Source organism: Orbicella faveolata, unplaced genomic scaffold (genome assembly GCF_042242905.1).
Source record: "Orbicella faveolata isolate gen_17 unplaced genomic scaffold, um_ofav_v1 contig_4, whole genome shotgun sequence".
NCBI classification, from domain to species: Eukaryota; Metazoa; Cnidaria; class Anthozoa; order Scleractinia; family Merulinidae; genus Orbicella; species Orbicella faveolata.
Genome location: NW_028301569.1, coordinates 12,281,298 through 12,303,250, shown reverse-complemented (window position 1 = coordinate 12,303,250; position 21,953 = coordinate 12,281,298).

Below are 21,953 nucleotides of genomic sequence, written 5' to 3'. Positions count from 1 at the left end.
TTGCGCTACGTTGTGCTGTTCTCTGCTACTAGTTTTTAGGTTGGGTTATAGAGTGCCATTGTGTGTCATGCTGAAATAATTTCTTCTATTCTCTGCTATGTTGCACTACGTTGGGCTGATTCTGCTACTAGTTTTTGGGTTGGGTTATAGAGTGCCATTGTGTGTCATGCTGAAATAATTTCTTCTATTCTCTGCTGTGTTGCGCTACGTTGGGCTGATTCTGCTACTGGGTTTTGGGTCGGGTTATAGAGTGCCATTGTCTGTCATGCTGAAATAATTTCTTCTATTCTCTGCTATGTTGCGCTACGTTGGGCTGATTCTGCTGCTAGTTTTTGGGTTGGGTTATAGAGTGTTATGGTGTTTCATACTGAAATATTTTGTTCTATTCTCTGCTATGTTGCGCTAAGTTGTGCTGATTTGTATCAATAGTTTTTAGGTTGGGTTAAAGAATGCCATAGTGTTTCACGGTGAATTATTCTGTTCTATTCTCTGCTATGTTGCGCTACGTAAGGCTGTTTTCTGCCACTAGCTTTTAGGTTGGGTTATATAGTGCCATGGTGTGTCATAGTAAAATATTTTGCCATTTTCTCTGCTATATTGGGTTACGTTGTGCTGTTTTCTGCTACTAGTTTTTAGGTTGGGTTACAGAGTGCTATGTTGTGTCATGCTGTAATATTTTCTCATTTTCTCTGCTATGTTGCGCTGCGTTGTGCTGTTTTGTACTAACACTTTTTAGGTTGGGTTTTAGAGTGCCATGGTGTGCCATGCTATTTTACGGCCAGCACGCTCGAAACCAAGCGTGCAATTATTTTTACCCTGTCGATTTCACTGAAAAGCAAGGTCATCACCAGATAGTTTAGAGTCCTCGGAACTGGGAAATATCGCCCAATTTCTTGGAAAGCAAGATTAAGGTGGCCAAAATCAGGCTGCGCTTAGGCCGGTCCCGGCTACTTTTTCAGTGTTTAAATTAAGTGGGGCTATATATCGGCCAGCGAGCTCGAAACCGAGCGTGCAATTATTTTTTCCCCAGTGGATTTTACCAAAAACCAAGGTCATTACAAGTTAGTGTGCTGTTTTCTAGTGATAGTTTTAAGGCTGGGTTATAGAGTTCCATGGTGTGTCATGCTGAAATATTTTGCCCTATTCTCTGCTATATTTTACTACGTTAGGCTGTTTTCTGCCACTAGCTTTTAGGTTGGGTTTAAGAGTGTCATGGTAAGTCGTTCTGTAATATTTTGCCATATTCTCTGCTATAATGCGCTAAGTAGTGCTGTTTTCTGATTCTCGATGTTAGCATAGGTTAAAGTGTACCCTGGTGTCTCATGCTGAAATATTTTGCCATATTCCCTGCTATATTTTACTACGTTAAGCTGTTTTCTGGCACTAGATTTTAGGTTTGGTTTAAGAGTGTCATGGTAAGTCGTGCTGTAAGATTTTGCCATATTCTCTGCTATAGTGCGCTACGTAGTGCTGTTTTCTGATTCTCAATGTGAGGTTAGGTCATAGAGTGCCCTGATGTCTCATGCTGAAATATTTTGCCAGCTTCCCTGCTATATTTTACTACGTTAGGTTTGGTTTAAGAGTGTCATGGTAAGTAGTGCTGTAGTGATATTTTCCGGGACTGGAAAATATTCCCCAAGTTCCTGGAAATCGACCAAAAGTTGGTTAAAATCACGCTGGGCGTTAGGCGGTCTCTTTTACTTTTTCAGCCTTAAAATGAAGTGGGGCTATATTTCGGCCTAGAAGCTCGAAACCAAGGGTGCGATCATTTTTCCCCTGTGCATTTCACTGAAACCCCAGGCCATCACAAGTTACTTTAGAGTCCCTGGGAATGGAAAATATCCCCCAAGTTCCTGGAAATCGACCCAAAGTTGGTCAAAATCACGCTGCACGTAAGGCGGTCTCGGCTACTTTTTCAGCCTTAAAATGAAGTGGGGCTATTTTTTGGCCTAGAAGCTCGAAACCGACCGTGCGATCGTTTTTCCCCTATCCATTTCTCTGCAAAGCAAGGCCATAAGGAGCTGGGACTGGGAAATATCCCTCAAGTATCTGGAAATAGAGGCAAAGTTGGTCAAAATCAGGCTGCGCGTAAGGCGGTCTCGGCTACTTTTTTTTCAGTCTTAAAATGAAGTGGGGCTATATTTCGGCCTAGAAGCTCGAAACCGAGCGTGCGATCGTTATACCTCTGTCCAATTCACTGAAAAGCAAGGTCATCAGGAATTAGTTTAGAGTCCTTGCGAGTGGGAAATATCCCCCAAGTTGCTGGAAATCGAGGCAAAGTTGGTCAAAATCACGCTGCGCGTAAGGCGGTCTCGGCTACTTCTTTTCAGTCTTAAAATGAACTGGGGCTATATATTTCGGCCTGAAAGCTTGAAACCGAGCGTGCGATCGTTTTACCCTAGTGCATTTCCCTACAAACCAAGGCAATCAGGGGCTAGTTTAGAATCCCTGGGACTGGAAAGTATCCCTCAAGTTGCTGGAAATCAAGGCAAGTTCCGGCAAATCGAGCCAAAGTTGGTCAAAATCACGATGCGCGTAAGGCGGTCTCGGCTACTCTTTCAGTCTTAAAATGAAGTGGGGCTTTATTCCCGGCTAAGAGCTTAAAAGCGAGCGTGCGATCGTTTTACCTCTGTCCATTTCTCTGCAAACCTACGCCATCAGCAGTTACTTTAGAGTCCTCGGGACTGGAAAATATCCCCCAAGTTCCGGAAAACCGAGCCAAAGTTGGTCAAAATTACGATGCGCGTAAGGCAGTCTCGGCTAATCTTTCAGTCTTAAAATGAAGTGGGGCTATATTTCGGCCTAAAAGCTCCAAACCCAGCGTGCGATCGTTTTACCTGTGTCCATTTCCCTGAATAGCAAGGCCATCAGGAATTAGTTTAGAGTCCCTGAGACTGGGAAATATCCCCCAATTTGCTAGAAATCGAAGCAAAGTTGGTCAAAATAACAGTGCGCCTAAGGCGGTCTCGGCTAGTCTATAAGTCTTAAAATGAAGTGGGGCTATATTTTGGCCTAGAAACTCGAAATCGATCGTTCAAATATTTTTCCTCTTTCCATTTCACTGAAAACTAGGTCGATCACGAGTTAGTTTCGAGTCCCTGGGGCTGGAAATTTTCTCCCAAGTTCTGGCAAATCGAGCCAAAGTTGGTCAAAATCACGATGCGCGTCAGGCGGTCTCGGCTCCACTATCAGTCTTAAAATGAAGTGACGTGGGGCTATATTTCGGCCTAGAAGTTCAAAACCCAGCGTTCAAATATTTTTCCACTGTCAATTTCACTGAAAACCAAGGCCATCAGCAGTTAGTTGAGAGTCCCTGGGACTGGAAAATATCCCTCAAGTTACGGCAAATCGAGCCAAAGTTGGTCAAAATCACGATGCGCGTAAGGCGGTCTCGGCTACTCTTTCAGTCTTAAAATAAAGTGGGGCTATATTTCGACTTAAAAGCTCGAAACCGAGTGTGCGATCGTTTTACCTGAGTCAATTTCTCTGCAAACCAAGGCCATCAGCAGTTAGTTTAAAGTCCCCGGGATGGAAAATATCCCCCAAGTCCCAGAAATCGAGCCAAAATTGGTCAAAATTACGATGCGCGAAAGACGGTTTCGACTAGTCTTTCACTCTTACAAAAAAGTGGGGCTATATTTCGGTTTAAAATCTCGAAAGCGAGCGTGGGATCGTTTTACCTGTGTCCATTTCTCTGCAAACCAAGGCCATCAGCAGTCTTTTTAGAGTCCCCGGGACTGGAAAATATCCCCCAAGTTCCGGCAAATCGAGCCAAAGTTGGTCAAAATCACGATGCGCGTAAGGCGGTCTCGGCTACTCTTTCAGTCTTAAAATGAAGTGGGGCTTTATTTCCGGCTAAAAGCTCGAAACCGAGCGTGTGATCGTTTTACCTCTGTCCATTTCTGTGCAATCCAATGCCATCAGCAGTTACTTTAGAGTCCCCGGCACTGGAAAATATCCTCCAAGTTCCGCCAAATCGATCCAAACTTGGTCAAAATTACGATGCGCGTGAGGCGGCTTCGGCTACTCTTTCAGTCTTAAAATAAAGTGGGGTTATATTTCGGTCTAAAAGCTCGAAACCCAGCGTGCGATCGTTTTCCCTGTGTCCATTTCTCTGGAAACCAAGGCCATCAGCAGTTATTTTAGAGTTCCAGGGACTAGAAAATATCCCCCAAAATCCGAGAAATCGAGCCAAAGTTGGTCAAAATCACGATGCGCGTACGGCAGTCTCGGCTATTCTTTCAGTCTTAAAATGAAGTGGGGCTATATTTCGGCCTAAAAGCTCGATAAAGAGCGTGCGATCGTTTTAGCTGTGTCCATTTCTCTGCAAACCAAGGCCATCAGCAGTTAGTTTAGAGTCCTCGGGACTGGAAATATCTTCCAAGTTCCTAGAAATCGAGCCAAAATTGGTCAAAATTGCGATGCGCCGAAGACGATTTTGGCTACTCTTTCACTCTTAAAACAAAGTGGGGCTATATTTTGGCCTAAAAGCTCGAAAGCGAGCGTGGGATTGTATTACCTGTGTCCATTTTTCTGCAAACCAAGGCCATCAGCAGTTTGTTTAGAGTCCCCGGGACGGGAAAATATCCCCCAAGTTTCGCCAAATCAAGCCAAAGTTGGTCAAAATCACGATGTGTGTAAGGTTGTCTCGGCTCCTCTTTCAGTCTTAAAATTAAGTGGGGCTATATTTCGGCCTAACAGCTCGAAACCGAGCGTAAGATCGTTTTACCTGTGTCCATTTTTCTGCAAACCTAGGCCATCAGGAGTTAGTATGGAGTCACCAGGAATGGAAAATATCCCTTAAGTTCCGCCAAATCGAGCCAAAGTTGGTGAAATTCACGATGCGCGTAAGGCGGTCTCGGCTACTCTCTCACTCTTAAAATGAAGTGGAGTATATTTAGGCTTAAAAGCTCGAAACCGCGCGTGCGATCGTTTTACCTGTGTCCATTTCTCTGCAAACCAAGAGCATCAGGAGTTATTTTGGAGTCCCCGGGACTGGAAAATATCCCCGAAGTTCCGGCAAATCGAGCCAAAATTGGTGAGAATCACGATGCGGGTAAGGCGGTCCCGGCTACTCTTTCAGTCTTAAAATGAGGTGGTGCTATATTTGGACCTAAAAGCTCGAAACCGAGCGTGCGATCGCTTGACTTGTTTCCATTTCTGTGCAAACCAGGGCCATCAGCAGTTACTTTAGAGTCCCCGCGACTAGAAAATATCCCCCAAGTGTTTAGAAATCGAGCCAAAATTGGTCAAAATCACGATGCGCGTAAGGCGGTCTCGACTACTCTTTTAGTCTTAAAATGAAGTGGGGGTATATTTCGGCCTAAAAGCTCGAAACCGCGCGTGCGATCCTTTTACCTGTGTCCATTTCTTTGAAAACCAAAGCCACCTGGAGTTACTTTAAAGTCCCTGGGACATGAAAATATCCCCCAAGGTCCGGCAAATTGAGCCAAAGTTGGTCAAAATCACGATGCGCGTAAGGCGGTCTCGGCTATTCTTTTAGTCTCAACATGAAGTGGGGCTATATTTCGGCCTATAAGCTCTAAACCGCGCGTGCGATCGTTTTACTCGTGTCCATTTCTCTGCAAACCAAGGCCATCAGCAGTTTGTTTATAGTCCTCAGGACTAGAAAATATCCCCCAAGTTCCGGCAAATCGAGCCAAAGTTGGTCAAAATAACGATGCACGTAGGGCGGTCTCGGCTACTCTTTCAGTCTTAAAATGAAGGGGGGCTATATTTCGGCTTAAAAGCTCGAAACTGCGCGTGACGATCGTTTTACCTGTGACCATTTCTCTGCAAACCAAGGCCATCAGCAGTTAGTTTAGAGTCCCCGGAACTGGAAAATATCCCCCAAGTTGCGGCAAATGGAGCCAAAGTGGGTCAGAATCATAATGCGGGTAAGGCGGTCTCGGCTACTCTTTCAGTCTTAAAATGAAGTGGGGCTATTTTTGGGCCTAAAAGCTCGAAACCGAGCGTGCGATCGTTTTACTTTTGTGCATTTCTCCGCAAACTAAGGCCAACAGCAGTAACCTTATAATCCCTGCGACTGGAGAATGTCCCCCAAGTTTCTAGAAATTGAGCCAAAGTTGGGCAAAATCACCATGCGCGTAAGACGATCTCGGCTCCTCTTCCACTCTTAAAATAAAAAGGGGCTATATTTCGCCCTAAAAGCTCGAAACCGATTGTGCGATCGTTTAACCTGTTTCAATTTCACTGCAAACCAAGGCCATCGGCAGTTAGTTAAGAGTCCCCCGGACTGGAAAATATGCCCCAAGTTCCGGCAAATCGAGCCAAAGTTGGTCAAAATCACGATGCGCGTAAGGCGGTCTCGGCTACTCTTTCAGTCTTAAAATGAAGTGGGGCTATATTTCGGCCTCAAAGCTCGAAACAGAGCGCGTGCGATCGTTTTACCTGTGTTGATTTCTCTGCAAACAAAGGCCATTAACAGTTAGTTTAGAGTACCCGGCACTGGAAAATATCCCCCAAGTTCCTAGAAATCGAGCCAAAATTGGTCAAAATAACGATGCGCGTAAGACGGTTGCGGCTACTCTTTCACTCTTAAAATGAAGTGGGGCTACATTTTGGCTTAAAACCTCGAAAGGGAGCGTGGGATCGTTTTTCCTGTGTCCATTTCTCTGCAAACCAAGGCCATCAGCAGTTTGTTTAGAGTCCCCAAGACTGGAAAATATCCCCCAAGTTCCGGCACATCGAGCCAAAGTTGGTCAAAATCACGATGCGCGTAAGGCGGTCTCGGCTACTCTTTCAGTCTTAAAATCAAGTTGGGCTTTATTTTCGCTTAAAAGCTCGAAAGCGAGCGTGCGATAGTTTTACCTCTGTCCATTTCACTGGAAACAAACGCCATCAGCAGTTACTTTAGAGTCCCCTGGACAGGAAAATATCCCCCAAGTTCCAGCAAATCGAGCTAAAGTTGGTCAAAATCACGATGCGTGTAAGGCGGTCTCGGCTACTTTTTCAGTCTTAAAATGAAGTGGGGCTATATTTCGGCCTTAAAGCTCGAAACCGAGCGTGCGATCGTTTTACCTGTGTCCATTTCTCTGGAAACCAACGCCATCAGCAGTTAGTTTAGGGTCCCCGGGACTGGAAAATATCCCCCAAGTTCCAGCAAATCGAGCCAAAGTTGGTCAAAATCACGCTGCGCGTAAGGCGGTGTTGACTCCTCTTTTTAGTCTTAAAATGACGTGGGGCTGGTAAAACGATCGCACGCTCAGTTTTGACCCTTTAGGCGAAAATATAGCCTCACTTTAGCCGAGACCGCCTTACGCGCAGCGTGATTTTGACCAACTTTGCCTCGATTTCCTGCACCTTGGGGGATATTTTCCAATGCCGGGGACTCTAAACTAACTCCTTATGGCCTTGCTCTTCAGTGAAAAGAACAGAGGTAAAACGTTCGCACGCTCGGTTTCGAGCTTCTAGGCCGAAGTATAGCCCAACTTTATTTTAAGACTAAAAAAAGGTAGCCGACACCGCATTACGCGTGGTGTGGTTTGGAAAAATGTTCCCTCGATTTCCAGCAAATTGGGGGATATTTTCCAGTCCCAGGGACTCTAAACTAACTCCTGATTGCCTTGCTTTTCAGTAAAATGGAAAGAGGTTAAACGTTCGCACGCTCGGTTTCGATCTTCTAGACCGGAATATAGTTAGTTTTCAGTTAACTTTAACACACAGCCTACTCACACAGCCTAGCCTACTTAACTTTTCAGCTAACTTTAGTTTTCAGTGAAATGGACACAGGCAAAAGGAGCGCACGCTCGGTGTCGAGCTTCTAGGCCGAAATATAGCCCCACTTCATTTTAAGTCTGAAAGAGTGGCCTAGACCGCCTTACGCGCATCGTGATTTTGAGCAACTTTGGCTCGATTTGCCGGAGCTTAAGGGATATTTTCCAGTCCGGGCTCTCTAAACTAACTCCTGATGGCCTTAGCTTTTAGTGAAATGGACACAGGGAAAACGAGCGCACGCTCGGTGTCCAGCTTCTAGGCCGAAATATAGCCCCACTTCATTTTAAGACTGAAAGAGTGGCCGAGACCGCCTTACGCGCATCGTGATTTTGAGCAAGTTTGGCTCGATTTGCTGGAGCTTGGGGGATATTTTCCAGTCCCGGGGACTCTAAACTAACTCCTGATGGCCTTAGTTTTCAGTGAAATTGACACAGGCAAACGGAGCGCACGCTCGGTGTCGAGCTTTTAGGAAGAAATATAGCCCCACTTCATTTTAAGACTGAAGGAGTAGCCGAGACCGCCTTACGCGCCTCGTGATTTTGAGCAACTTTGGCTCGATTTGTTGGAACTTAAGGAATATTTTCCAGTGTCGGGGACTCTAAACTAACTCCTGATGGCCTTAGTTTTCAGTGAAATGGACAGAAGCAAAAGGAGCGCACGCTCGGTGTAGAGCTTCTAGGCCGAAATATAGTCCTACTTCATTTTAAGACTGAAAGAGTAGCCAAGACCGCCTTAGCCGCATCGTGATTTTGAGCAACTTTGGCTCGATTTGCCGGAACTTTTGGAAAATTTTCCAGTCCGACGGCCTCTAAACTAACTCCTGATGGCCTTAGTTTTCAGTGAAATGGACAGAAGCAAAAGGAGCGCACGCTTGGTGTAGAGCTTCTAGGCCGAAATATAGTCCTACTTCATTTTAAGACTGAAAGAGTAGCCAAGACCGCCTTAGGCGCATCGTGATTTTGAGCAACTTTGGCTCGATTTGCCGGAACTTTTGGGAAATTTTCCAGTCCGACGGCCTCTAAACTAACTCCTGATGGCCTTAGTTTTCAGTGAAATGGACACAGGCAAAACGAGCGCACGCTCGGTGTCGAGCTTCTAGGCCGAAATATAGGTCCACTTCATTTTAAGACTGAAAGAGTAGCCGAGACCGCCTTAGGCGCATCGTGATTTGGAGCAACTTTGGCACGATTTGCCTGAACTTGGGGGATATTTTCCAGCCCCGGGCACTCTAAACTAACTCGTGATTGCCTTTGTTTGCAGTGAAATAGACAGAGCAAAACTTTTTGAATGCTCACTTTCGAGCTACAACGCCGAAATATAGCCCCACTTCAGTTTAAAGGCCCATTAAGGTGGCCGAACACAGTTTTCAAGAGCCTACGCCTAATGCACCATTACTTTTAAGCTATTTATGCTTTGGCGCCCGTTTTTAGCAAGCGTCAAGGTTAACCACAGAAGGGTTTATTATCGCATTTTGGCTAAGGTGTGTGCTGTTGCCATGGCAACGGGGCTGGTTAAAAACAAGGCTTAAAAATGGTTTTTGTTTATTTAAAAAAAATCCAGTCGTTAGATTTTTTTCATCATTTGCCCACTACGAATTGACATTAAATCACTTCTGTCAACACTGTTCTAATAAAATTTTCGTAATTCGCCTTTAACCGTTTTCACTGCATGTTCTGTATTATTAAAAATTCCCTCTGTCAAAATTCAAATTTTTTGCGATAAAGCATTCACGTGGTTTCTGAACTATTTTTTTGCCAAATTTCTTGAAATTCTAACGACTGGATCGCTAGAAATCGGCATGTTTCTGCAAAAGCAATCGGTCTCAAGTTTTCGAGCAACTGCGCATGCGTTGCATCAAACTGGGTTCTTTCGGTAACAAAGAAAAAGTTGAGAATTGCTGGGTTCTTTGCGTCGTTAACTTTTCTAACATATCTTTGTAATAAAAGACTAAAGCCATCAATACACTGCGTTCAATAATAGAGAAAAATAGCGCAGATAGTGCGGGTGTTGAGGAAATAAAATGATCGCTCTATTGACGGCATGTTTGTTTTTGCAATCCTTGTGCGCGCGAAAACTGTGTTCGGCCACCTTAACCGATTCATGCGCGCACTGGCGCGCGTTGCTAAGGGGGTGAAATTTTACTTCCGGTCACTTACGTCAGCCTGAGCGCGGAAAATAAAAACAACTCAAAAACTTGCAAATTCGCTAACATTTTAGACCTTTTTCTTTGTGTTTCGCAAAATGCAAAGTAAAAAAAGTACAAGCAAAGACAAAATAAGAGAAAGAAAAACAAGGGCAATAGAAAGAGAAAAACTAACTCCCTGTGGGTTTGTTTGATCTTACCGAAGTGCGCTGGTAGTGTAAATTGCGCACGCGCTGATAGGGTAACTTCGAATAGATATCGGGCGCACTTCCGGTTTCTTTAAATGCTAAAGGAAACGCGGTTTTTCATTAAATTCAGCCTTTTTCGACGAATTTCGATTAAAGCCAACGTTGGCAACATAGCTATGCATTCTTTTTTCGAAATCATGCTTTTTCAGAAAATTACGAATTTGTCAATATTTTCAAATGCTCTCAAAATCTGACCTTTTAGAAATTAAACAAAATCGATCCATAGCGTAATGAGGATTTAAATTAAAATACTAAATCAATGAAAAAAATCCCGGGAAAGTAATTTACCTGGGAGCCTTTGCATTTTTTCTGTAGTAGTCACATGACCATGGGCGTGGCCTGGTGACGTCATCACTAGTGTTACTGATGAGGAAAAAGTTAAAACACATCAAGTAACTCTGAACTAACTAAAAATGATGAGGTTATATGAGACTAAATTTTCCCTAGCAACGGCTCAAAAAGATCGGTTAATGGGTCGTTAAGACTCATAGAGTAGCCGAGACTGCCTATTCGCGCATCGTGACTTTGACCAACTTTGGCTTGATTTCCCGGAGCTTGGGGGATATCTTGCACTCCCGGGGACTCTAAACCAACTCCTGATGGCCTTGGTTTAGAGTAAAATTGACAGGCAAAACTTTTTCAACGCTCTCTTTCGAGCTTCTGGATCGAAATATAGCCCCACTTCACTTTAAGACTCATAGAGTAGCCGTGACCGCCTTGCGCGGATCGTGATTTTGACCAACTTCAACTCGATATCCCGGAGCTTGGGGGAGATTTTCCAGTCCAGGGGACTCTAAACTAACTCCTGATGGACTTGGTTTGCAGTGAAATGGACACAGCAAAACTTTTTGAACGCTCACTTTCGAGCTTCTGGGCTGAAATATAGCCCCACTTCACTTTAAGACACAAAGAGTAGCCGAAACCACCTCACGCGCATTGTAATTTTGACCAACTTCGGCTCGATTTCTCGGAACATAAAGGATATTCTCCAGTCCCAGGGATGAAAAGTCCCAGACTGAAAGGATAGCCGAGACCACCTTGCGCTACTCGTGATTTTGACGAACTTCGCCTTTTTTTTCCGGAACGTGAGGAATATTTTCCAGTCCCGGGGAATCTAAACTATTTCCTGATGGACTTGGTTTGCAGTGAAATGGACACAGCAAAACTTTTTGAACGCTCACTTTCGAGCTTCTGGGCCGAAATATAGCCCCACTTCACTTTAAGAATGATAGAGTAGCCGAGACCGCCTTAGGGGCATCCTGATTTTGAGCATTTTTGGCTCGATTTCCCCGAAATTGGGGGATATTTTCGAGGCCCGGATACCCTAAATTAACTCCTGATGGCCTTGTTTGCAGTGAAATGGACAAGGGTAAAACGGTTTCGAGCTTTTAGGCTGAAATATAGCCCCACTTTACTTTAAGACTGAAAGAGTAGCCGAGACCGCCTTGCGCGCATCGTGATTTTGACCAACTTCGGCTCAATTTCCCGACACTTAGGGGATATTTTCCAGTCTTGGCGAGTCTAAACTAACTCCTGATGTCCTTGGTTTGCAGTGAAATGGAAAATGAAAACTTTTTGAATGCTCACTTTCGAGTTACTGGGCCCAAATATAGCCCCACTTCACTTTGAGACAGATAGAGTAGCCGAGACCGCCTTACGTGAATCGTGATTTTTAGCAACTTCGGCTCCATTTGCCGAATTTTGGGGAATATTTTCCAGTCCCGGGGACTCTAAACTAACTCCTGATGGCCTTAGTTTTTAGTGAAATGGACACAGGCTAAAGGAGCGTACGCTCGGTGTCGAGCTTCTAGGCCGAAATATAGCCCCACTTCATTTTAAGACTGAGAGAAAGGCCGAGACCGCCTTAAAGGCATCGTGATTTGGAGCAAGTTTGGCTGGATTTACCGGAACTTGGGGGATATTTTCTAGTTCCGGGGTCTCTAAACTAACTCCTGATGGCCTTAGTTTTCACTTAAAACCAGCAGGCAAAAGGAGCGCAGGCTCGGTGTCGAGCTTCTAGGCCGAAATATAGCCCCACTTTATTTTAAGACTGAAAGAATAGCCGAGACCGCCTTACGCGCATCGTAATTTTGAGCAACTTTGGCTTGATTTTCCGGAACGTGGGGGATATTTTCCAGTATCGGGGACTCTAAACTAATTCCTGGTGGCCTTAGTTTTCAGTGAAATGGACACAGGCAAAAGGAGCGCACGCTCGGTGTCGAGCTTCTAGGCCGAACTATGGCCCCACTTTATTTTAAGACTGAAAGAGTAGCCGAGACCGCCTTACGGTTATCATGATTTTGAGCAACTTTGGCTCGATTTGCCGAAACTTGTGGGTTATTTTCTAGTCCAACCGACTCAAAACTAACTCCTGTTGGCCTTAGTTTTTAGTGAAATGGACACAGGTAAAAGGAGCGCACGCTCGGTGTCGAACTTCTAGGCCGAAATATAGCCCCACTTCATTTTAAAGACTGAAAGAGTGGCCGAGACCGCCTTAGAGGCATCGTGATTTTGAGAACCTTTGGCTCGATATCTCGGAACGCGGGGGATATTTTCCAGTCCCGAGGACTCTAAACTAACTCCTCAGGGCCTTAGTGTTCAGTGAATAGGACACAGGCAAAACGAAAACACGCTCGGTGTCGAGCTTCTAGGCCGAAATATAGACCCACTTAATTTTAAGACTGAAAGAGCGGCCGAGACCGCCTTACGCGCATCGTGATTTTGAGCAACTTTGGCTAGATTTGCCGGAACTTGGGGGATATTTTGCAGTCCCGGGGACTCTAAAGCAACTCTTGATGGCCTTAGTTTTGAGTGAAATGGACACAGGCAAAAGGAGCGCACGCTCGTTGTCGAGCTTCTAGGCCGAAATATAGCCCCACTTTATTTTAAGACTGAAAGAGTAGCCGAGACCGCCTTACGCGCATCGTGATTTTGAGCAAGTTTGGCTCGATATACCGGAAGTTGGGGGATATTTTCCAGTCCCAAAGATTCTAAACTAACTCCTCATGGCCTTAGTTCTCCGTGAAATCAACACAGGCAAAAGGAGCGCACGCTCGGTGTTGAGATTCGAGGCCAAAATATAGCGCCACTTTATTTTAAGACTTAAAAAGTGGCGGACACCGCCTTTCGCGCAACCTGATTTTGAGTAACTTTGGCTCGATTTTCGGGAACTTGGGAAATATTTTACAGTCCCGGGGACTCTAAACTAACTTGTGATGGCCTTTGTTTGCAGTGAAATAGACAGAGCAAAACTTTCTGAACGGTCACTTTCGAGCTACTGGGCCGAAATATAGCCCCACTTCACATTAAGACTCATATAGTTGCCGAGACTGCCTTTCGCGCATCGTGATTTTGACCAATTTTGGCTTGATTTCCCGGAGCTTGGGGGATATCTTGCACTCCCGGGACTCTAAACCAACTCCTGATAGCCTTGGTTTGTAGTAAAATTGACACAGCAAAACTTTTTCAACGCTCTCTTTCGAGCTTCTGGATCGAAATATACCCCCACTTCACTTTAAGACTCATACAGTAGTCGAGACCGCCTTGCGCGCATCGTGATTTTGACCAGTTTTAGCTCGATATCCCGGAACTTGGGGGATATTTTCCAGTCCCGGGAACTCTAAACTAACTCTTAATGGTTTCGGTTTGCCGTGAAATGGACACAGGAAAACTCTTTGAACGCTCACTTACGAGCTTCTGGGTCAAAATGCAGTCGCACTTCACTTTAAGACTCATAGAGTAGCCGTGACCGCCTTACGCCCATGGTGATTTAGACCAACTTTGGCTCGATATCCCGGAACTTGGGGGATATTTTTTAGTACCGGGGACTCTAAAATAATTCCTGATCGCGTTGGTTTGCAGTGAAATGGACACAGATAAAACGATCGCACGCTCGGTTTCGAGCTTCTAGGCCGAAATATAGCTTCACTTCACTTTAAGACTGAATGAGTAGCGAAGACCGCCTTGCGTGCATCATGATATTGACCAACTTCGGCTCGATTTCCCGGAACTGGGGGGATACTTTCCAGTCCCAGCGTCTCTAAATTAACTCCTGATTGCCTTGGTTTGCAGTGCAATGGACACAGGAAAACCTTTTGAACGCTCACTTGCGAGATTCTGGGCCGAAATATAGCCCCACTTCACTTTGAAACTGATAGAGTAGCCAACACCGCCTTTCGCGCAGCGTGATTTTGACCAACTTTGGCTCGATTTCCCGTAACTTGGGAGATATTTTCCAGTCACGGGGACTCTAGACTAACTCCTCATGGCCTTGGTTTGAAGTGAAATGGACACAGGTAAAACGATCGCACGCTCGGTTTCGAACTTCTAGGAAGAAATATAGCCTCAGTTTACTTTTAGAATGAAAGAGTAGCCGAGACCGCCTTGCGTGCATCGTGATTTTGAGCAACTTGGGCTCGATTTCCCGGAACTTGGGGTATATTTTCCAGTCGCAGGGACTCTAAACTAACTCCTGATGGCCGTGGTTTCCATTGAAATGGACACAGCAAAACTTTTTGAACGCTCACTTACGAGCTTCTGGGCCAAAAGATAGTCCTACTTTACTTTAAGAGTGATAGAGGAGCCGAGACTGCCTTTCCCGCATCGTGATTTTGACCAACTTCGACTCGATTTTTCGCAATTTGGGGGATATTTTCCAGTCCCGGGGACTGTAAACTAACTCCTTATGGCCTTGGTTTGCAGTGAAATGGACGCAGCAAAACTTTTTGAACACTCACTTTCGAGCTTCTGGGCCGAAATATAGCCGCACTTCACTTTAAGACTCATAGACTAGCCGAGACAATCTTGCCCGCATCGTGATTTTCATCAATTTCGGCTCGATTTCAAGGAACTTGGGGGATATTTTCCAGTCTCGGGGACTCTAAACTAACTCCTGTTGGCCTTGGTTTGCAGTGAAATGGATAGAGGAAAACTTTTTGAACGCTGAATTTCGAGTTTCTGAGCCAAAATATAGCGCCACTTCACTTTAAGACTGAAAGAGTAGCCAAGAGCGCCTTACGCGCATCGTGATTTTGACCAACTTCGGCTCGATTTCTTGAAACTTGGAGGATATTTTCCAGTCGCGGGGTTTATAAAGGAACTCCTGATGGCCTTGTTTTGCAGTGGAATTGAAACAGGAAAACGTTTTGAATGCTCGGTTTCGAGCTTCTGGGATGAAATATAGCCCCACTTCACTTTAAGACTCATAGAGTAGCCGAGACCGCCTTTCTAGTACCTGGGACTCTACAATAACTCACGATTGCCTTGGTTTGTAGTGAAATGAACACAGCAAATCTTTTTGAACCCTCACTTTCGAGCTTCTGGGCCGAAATATAGCAACTTTTAACTTTAACACTCATAAAATAGCCCTGACCGCATTGCGCGCATCGTGATTTTCACCAATCTAGGCTCGATTTCCCGAAACTTGGGGGATATTCTCCAGTCGCGGGGACTCTAAACTAACTCCTGATGGCCTTGGTTTGCTATGAATTGGACACAGGAAAACTTTTTGAACGCTCACTTTCGACCTTGTAGGCCGAAATATAGCCCAACTTCACTTTAAGACTCATAGAGTAGCCGAGACCGCCTTGCGCGCATCGTGACTTTGACCAACTTCGGCTGAATTTCCCGGAACTTGGGGTATATTTTCCAGTCCCGGGGACTCGAAAATAACTCCTGATGGCCTTGGTTTGCAGTGGAATGGACACAGCAAAACTTTTTGAAGTCTCGGTTTTAAGCTTCTGGACCGAAATATAGCCCCACTTCACAACTTTGGGCCCATTTGTCGGAACATGGGGGATATTTTCCAGTCCCGAGGACTCTAAACTAAGTCCTGATGGCCTTAGTTTTCAGTGAAATGGACACAGGTTAAAGGACCGCACGCTCGGCGTCGCGCTTGTAGGCGGAAACATAGCCCCACTTCATTTTAAGACTGAAAGAGTAGCCGACACCGCATTACGCGCATCGTGATTTTGAGCAACTTTGCCTTGATTTTGCCAGAACTTGGAGATATTCTGCAGTCCCAACATCTCTAAACTAACTCCTGATGGCGTTAGTTTTCAGTGAAATGGACACAGGCAAAAGGAGGTTACGCTCGGTGTCGAGCTTCTAGGCCGAAATATAGCCCCACTTCATTTCAAGACTGAATGAGGAGCTTAGACCGCCTTACGCGCATCGTGATTTTGAGCAACTTTGGCTTCATTTCCCGGAACTTGGGGGATATTTTCCAGTCCCGGGGACTCCAAACTAACTCCTGATGGCCTTAGTTTTCAGTGAAATGTACACAGGAAAAGGAGCGCATGCTCGGTGTCGGGCTAATAGGCCGAAATATAGCCCCACTTCATTTTAAGACTGAAAAAGTGGTGGAGACCGCCTTACATGTATCGTGATTTTGAGCGACTTTGACGCGATTTGGGGAACCTTGGGGGATATTTTCCAGTCCCGGAGACTCTAAACTAACTACTGATGGCCTTAGTTTTCAGTGAAATGAACACAGGCAAAAGGAGCGGACGCTCGGTGTCGAGCTTCTAGGCCGAAATATAGCCCAACTTCATTTTAAAACTGGAAGAGTAGCCGAGACCGCCTTACGCGCATCGTGATTTTGGGCAACTTTTGCTCGATTTGCCGGAACTTGGGGGATATTTTCCAGTCCCGGAGCCTCTAAACTAACTACTGATGGCCTTAGTTTTAAGTGAAATGAACACAGGCAAAAGGAGACCGGTGGAGACCGCCTTACGCCCATCGTGATTTTGACAAACTTTGGCTCGATTTCCCGCAACTTGGGGGATATTTTCCAGTCCCGGGGACTCTAAACTAACTCCTGATGGCCTTGGTTTGCGGCGAAATGGGCACAGGCAAAAGGAGCGCACGCTCAATCTCGAGCTTGTAGGTCGAAATATAGCCTCACTTCACTTTAAGGCTGAAAGACTAGCCGAGACCGCCTTACGCGCATCGTGATTTTCAGCAACTTTGGCTTAATTTGCCTGAACTTGGGGGATATTTTCCAGTCCCTGGGACTCTAAAAAAACTCCTGATTGCCTTACTTTTCAGTGAAATGGACACAAGCAAAAGGAGCGCACGCTCGGTGTCGAGCTTCTGGGCAAATATAGCCCCACTTGATTTTAAGACTGAAAAAGTAGCCGAGACTGCCTTACGCGCATCGTGATTTTGAGCAACTTTGGCTCGATTTGCCGGAACATGGGGGATATTTACCAGTCTTGGAGACTCTAAACTAACTACTGATGGTCTTAGTTTTCAGTGAAATAAACACAAGGAAAAGGAGCGCACGCTGGGTGTCGAGCTTCTAGGCCGAAATATATCCCCACTTTATTATAAGACTGATAGAGTAGCCGAGACCACCTTACGCGCATCGTAATGTTGAACAACTTTGGCTCGATTTCCTAGAACTTGGGGGATATTTTCCAGTTCGGGGGTCTCTAAACTAACGGGTGATGGCCTTGGTTTTTAGTAAAATAGACACAGGTAAAACGATCGCACGCTCGGTTACGAGCTTCGAGGCTAAAATATAGCCCTAATTCACTTTAAGAATGAAAGAGTAGCGGAGACCGCCTTGCGCACGTCGTGAATTTGACCAACTTCGGCTCGACTTCCCGGAACTTGGGAGATATTTTTTAGTTCCGGGGACCCTAAAGTAACTCCTGATGGCCTCCGTTTGAAGTGAAATGGACACAGGAAAACTTTTTGAACGGTTACTTTCGAGCTTCTGGGACGAGATATAGCCCCACTTCACTTTAGGAGTGATTGAGTAGTCAAGACCGCCTTACGCGCAGTGTGATTTTGGCCAACTTTGGCTCGATTTCCCGAATTTTGGGGATATTTTCCAGTCTCGGGGACTCTAAACTAACCGGTGATGACCTTGGTTTTTACTGAAATGGACACAGGTAAAACGATTGCACGCTCGGTTTCGAGCTTCTCGGTTTAAATATAACCCCACTTCACTTTAAGAATGAAAGAGTAGCCGAGACCGCCTTACGCGCATCGTGATTTTGACCAACTTCGGCTCGATTTGCCGGAACTTAGAGGATATTTTCTAGCCCCGGGGACTCTAAACTAACCGGTGATTGCCTTGGTTTTTCGTAAAACAGACACAGGTAAAACGATTACATGCTCAGTTTCGACCTTCTAGGCCGAAATATAGCACCACTTTATTTTAAGACTGAAGCAAGGTGGCGAAGTCACCTTACGCGTATCGTTATTTTGACCAACTTCGGTTCAATTTCCCGGAACTTCGGGGATATTTTCGTCCCGGGGACACTAAACTAACCGGTGATGGCCTTGCGTTTTAGTGTGATGGACACAGGTAAAACGATCGCACGCTCTGTTTCCACCTTCTAGGATGAAATATAGCAACACTTTACTTTAAGATTTAAAGAGTAGCCAAGACCGCCTTGCGCGCATCGGAATTTTGACCAACTTTGGCTCGATTTCCCGGAACTTGGGGTTATTTGCCAGTCCCGAACACTCTAAACTAACTCCTGATGGCCTTGGTTTGCAGTGAAATGGACACAGCAAAACTTTTTGAACGCTCACTTTCGAGCTTCTGGGCCGAAATATAGCCCCACTTTGCTTTAAGACTGAAAGAGTAGCCGAGACCGCCTTACGCGCATCGTGATTTTGACCAACTTTGGCTCGATTTACCGAAACTTGGGGGATATTTTCCGGTCCGGCGATTCTAAACTAACTGCTGATGGGCTTGGTTTGCAGTGAAATAGACAGAGCCAAACTTTTTGAACCCTCACTTTCGAGCTTCTTGGCCGAAATATAGCCCCACTTCACTTTAAGACTGAAAGAGTAGCCAAGACCTTCTTGCGCGCATCGCTATTTTAAACAACTTTGACTCGATTTCCGAAACCTTGGGGGATATTTTTCAGTCCCGGAGATTCTAAACTAACTCTTGATGGCCTTGGTTTGCAGTGAAATGGACACAGCAAAACTTTCTGAACGCTCACTTTCGAACTTGTGGGTCGAAATATAGGCCCACTTCACTTTAAGACTCATAGAGTAGCCGAGACCGCTTTGTGCGCATAGTGATTTTGACCAACTTCGGCTATATTTCCCGGAACTTAGGGGATATTTTCAGTCACGGGGACTCTAAACTAACTCGTGATCTCCTTCGTTTGCAGTGAAATGGACACAGCAAAACTTTTTAAACGCTCACTTTCGAGCTTCTAGGCCTAAATATAACCCCACTTTACATTAAGACTCATAAAGTAGCAGAGACCGCCCTGCGCGCATCGTGATTTTGACCAACTTCGGCGCGATTTCCCTGGACTTGGTGGATATTTTCCAGTCCTGGGGACTCTAAAATAACTCCTGATGGCCTTAGCTTGCAGAGAAATGGACACAGCAAAAGTGTTTGAACGTTCGGTTTCGAGCTTCTGGGCCGAAATATAACCCCACTTTACTTTAAGACTCATAGAGTAGCTGAGACCGCCTTGCGCGCATCGTGATTTTGGAAAACTTCGGCTCGATTTCACGGACCTTGGGGGATATTTTCCAGTCCCGAGGACTCCAAACTAACTCCTGATGGCCTTGGTTTGCAGTGAAACGGACACAGCAAAACCTTTTGAAATTTCGGTTTCGAGCTTCGGGGCCGAAATATAGCCCCACTTCACTTTGAGACTCATAGAGTACCCGAGGTCGTCTTGCTCGCATCGTAATTTTGACAAACTTCGGCTCGATTTCCCTGAAGTTGGGGGATATTTTCCAGTCGCAGGGACTCTAAACTATCTCCTGATGGCCTTGGTTTGCAGTGAATCCGACACAACAAAACTTTTTGACCGGTCACTTTCGAGCTTCTGGGTCGACATATAGGCCCACTTCACTTTAAAACTCATAGGGTAGCTAAGACCGCCTTACGCGCATCGTGATTTTGAGCAACTTTGGCTCGATAAGCCGGAACTTGGGGGAAATTTTCCAGTCCCGAGGACTCTAAACTAACTCCTGATGGTCTTAGTTTTCAGTGAAATGGACACAGACAAAAGGAGCGCACGCTCGGTGTCGAGCTTCTAGGTCGAAATATAGCCCCACTTCATTTAAAGACTGAAAGAGTGGCCGAGACCGCCTTGCGCGCATCGTCATCTTGAACAACTTTGGCTCAATTTGCCGGAGCTTGGGGGATATTTTCCAGTCTCGGGGACTCTAAAGTAACACCTGATGGCCTTAGTTTTTAGTGAAATGGACAACGGCAAAAGGAGCGCACGCTCGGTGACAAGCTTCCAGGCCGAAATATTGCCCCACTTCATTTTAAGACTGAAAGAGTAGCCGAGACCGCCTTACGCGCATCGTGATTTTGAGCAACTTTGGCTCGATTTGCCGCAACTTGGGGGATATTATGCAGTCCCGAGGACTCTAAACTAACTCCTGATGGCCTTAGTTTTCAGTGAAATGGACAACGGCAAAGGAGCGCACGTTCGGTTTGGAGCTTCTAGGCCGAAATATAGCCCCACTTCATTTTAAGACTGCAAGAGTCGCCGAAACCGCCTTAAGCGCATCGTGATTTTGAGCAATTTTGGCTCCATTTGCCGAAACTTGGGTGATATTTTCCAGTCCCTGGAACTCTAAACTAACTCCTAATGGCCTTAGTTTTCAGTGAAATGGAAAGAGGCAAAAGCAGGGCAGGCACAATGTCGAGCTTGTAGGCTGAAATATAGCCCCACCTCATTTTAAGACTGAAAGAGTAGCCGAGACCGCCTTACGCGCATCATGATTTTGACCAAGTTTGGCTCGATTTTCCAGAGGTTCGGGGATATTTTCCAGTCCCAGGGACTCGAAACTAACTAATGATGGCCTTAGTTTTCAGTGAAATGGACACAGGCAAAAGGAGCGCACGCTGGGTGTCGAGCTTCTAGGCCGAAATATAGCACCACTTTATTTTAAGACTGAAAGAGTAGCCGAGACCGCCTAACTCGCGTCGTGATTTTGAGCAACTTTGGCTGGATTTAACGGAACTTGGGGGATATTTTCCAGTTCTGGTGACTCTAAACTAACTGCTGATGGCCTTAGTTTTCAGTTAAAAGGAGACAGGGAAAAGGAGCGCGCGCTCGGTGTCGAGCTTCTAGGCCGAAATATAGCCCCACTTCTTTTTAAGACGGAAAGAGTGGCTGAGACCCCCTGACAAGCATCGTGATTTTAAGCAACTTTGGCTCGATTTGGCGGAGCTCGGGGGATATTTTCTAGTCCCGGGGACTCTAAACTAACTCCTGATAGCGTTAGTTTTCAGTGAAATGGACACAGGCAAAAGGAGCGCACGCTCGGTGTCGAGCTTCTAGGCCGAAATATAGCCCCACTTCATTTTAAGACTGAAACAGTAGCCGAGACCGCCTTACGCGCATCGTGATTTTCAGCAAGTTTGGCTCGATTTACGGGAAGTTGGGGGATATTTTCCAGTCCCGAAGACTGTAAACTAAGTTCTGATGGCCTTAGTTTTCAGTGAAATGGAAGCAGGCAAAAATAGCGGACGCTCGGTGTCGAGTTTCTAGGCCAAAATATAGCCCCACTTTATTTTAAGACTGAAAAAGTGGCGGAGACCGCCTAACGCGCATCGTAATTTTGAGTAACTTGGACTGGATTTGTCAAAACATGGGGGATATTTTCCAGTCCAGGAAACTGTAAACTTACTCCTGATGGTCTTAGTTTTCAGTGAAATGGACACAGGCAAAAGGAGCGCAAATTCGGTGTCGAAATTCTAGGCCGAAATATAGCCCCACTTCATTTTAAGAGTTAAAAAGTAGCGGAGACCGCCTTACGCGCATCGTCATTTTGAGCAACTTTGGCTCGATTTGCCGGAGTTTGGGGTATATTTTTCA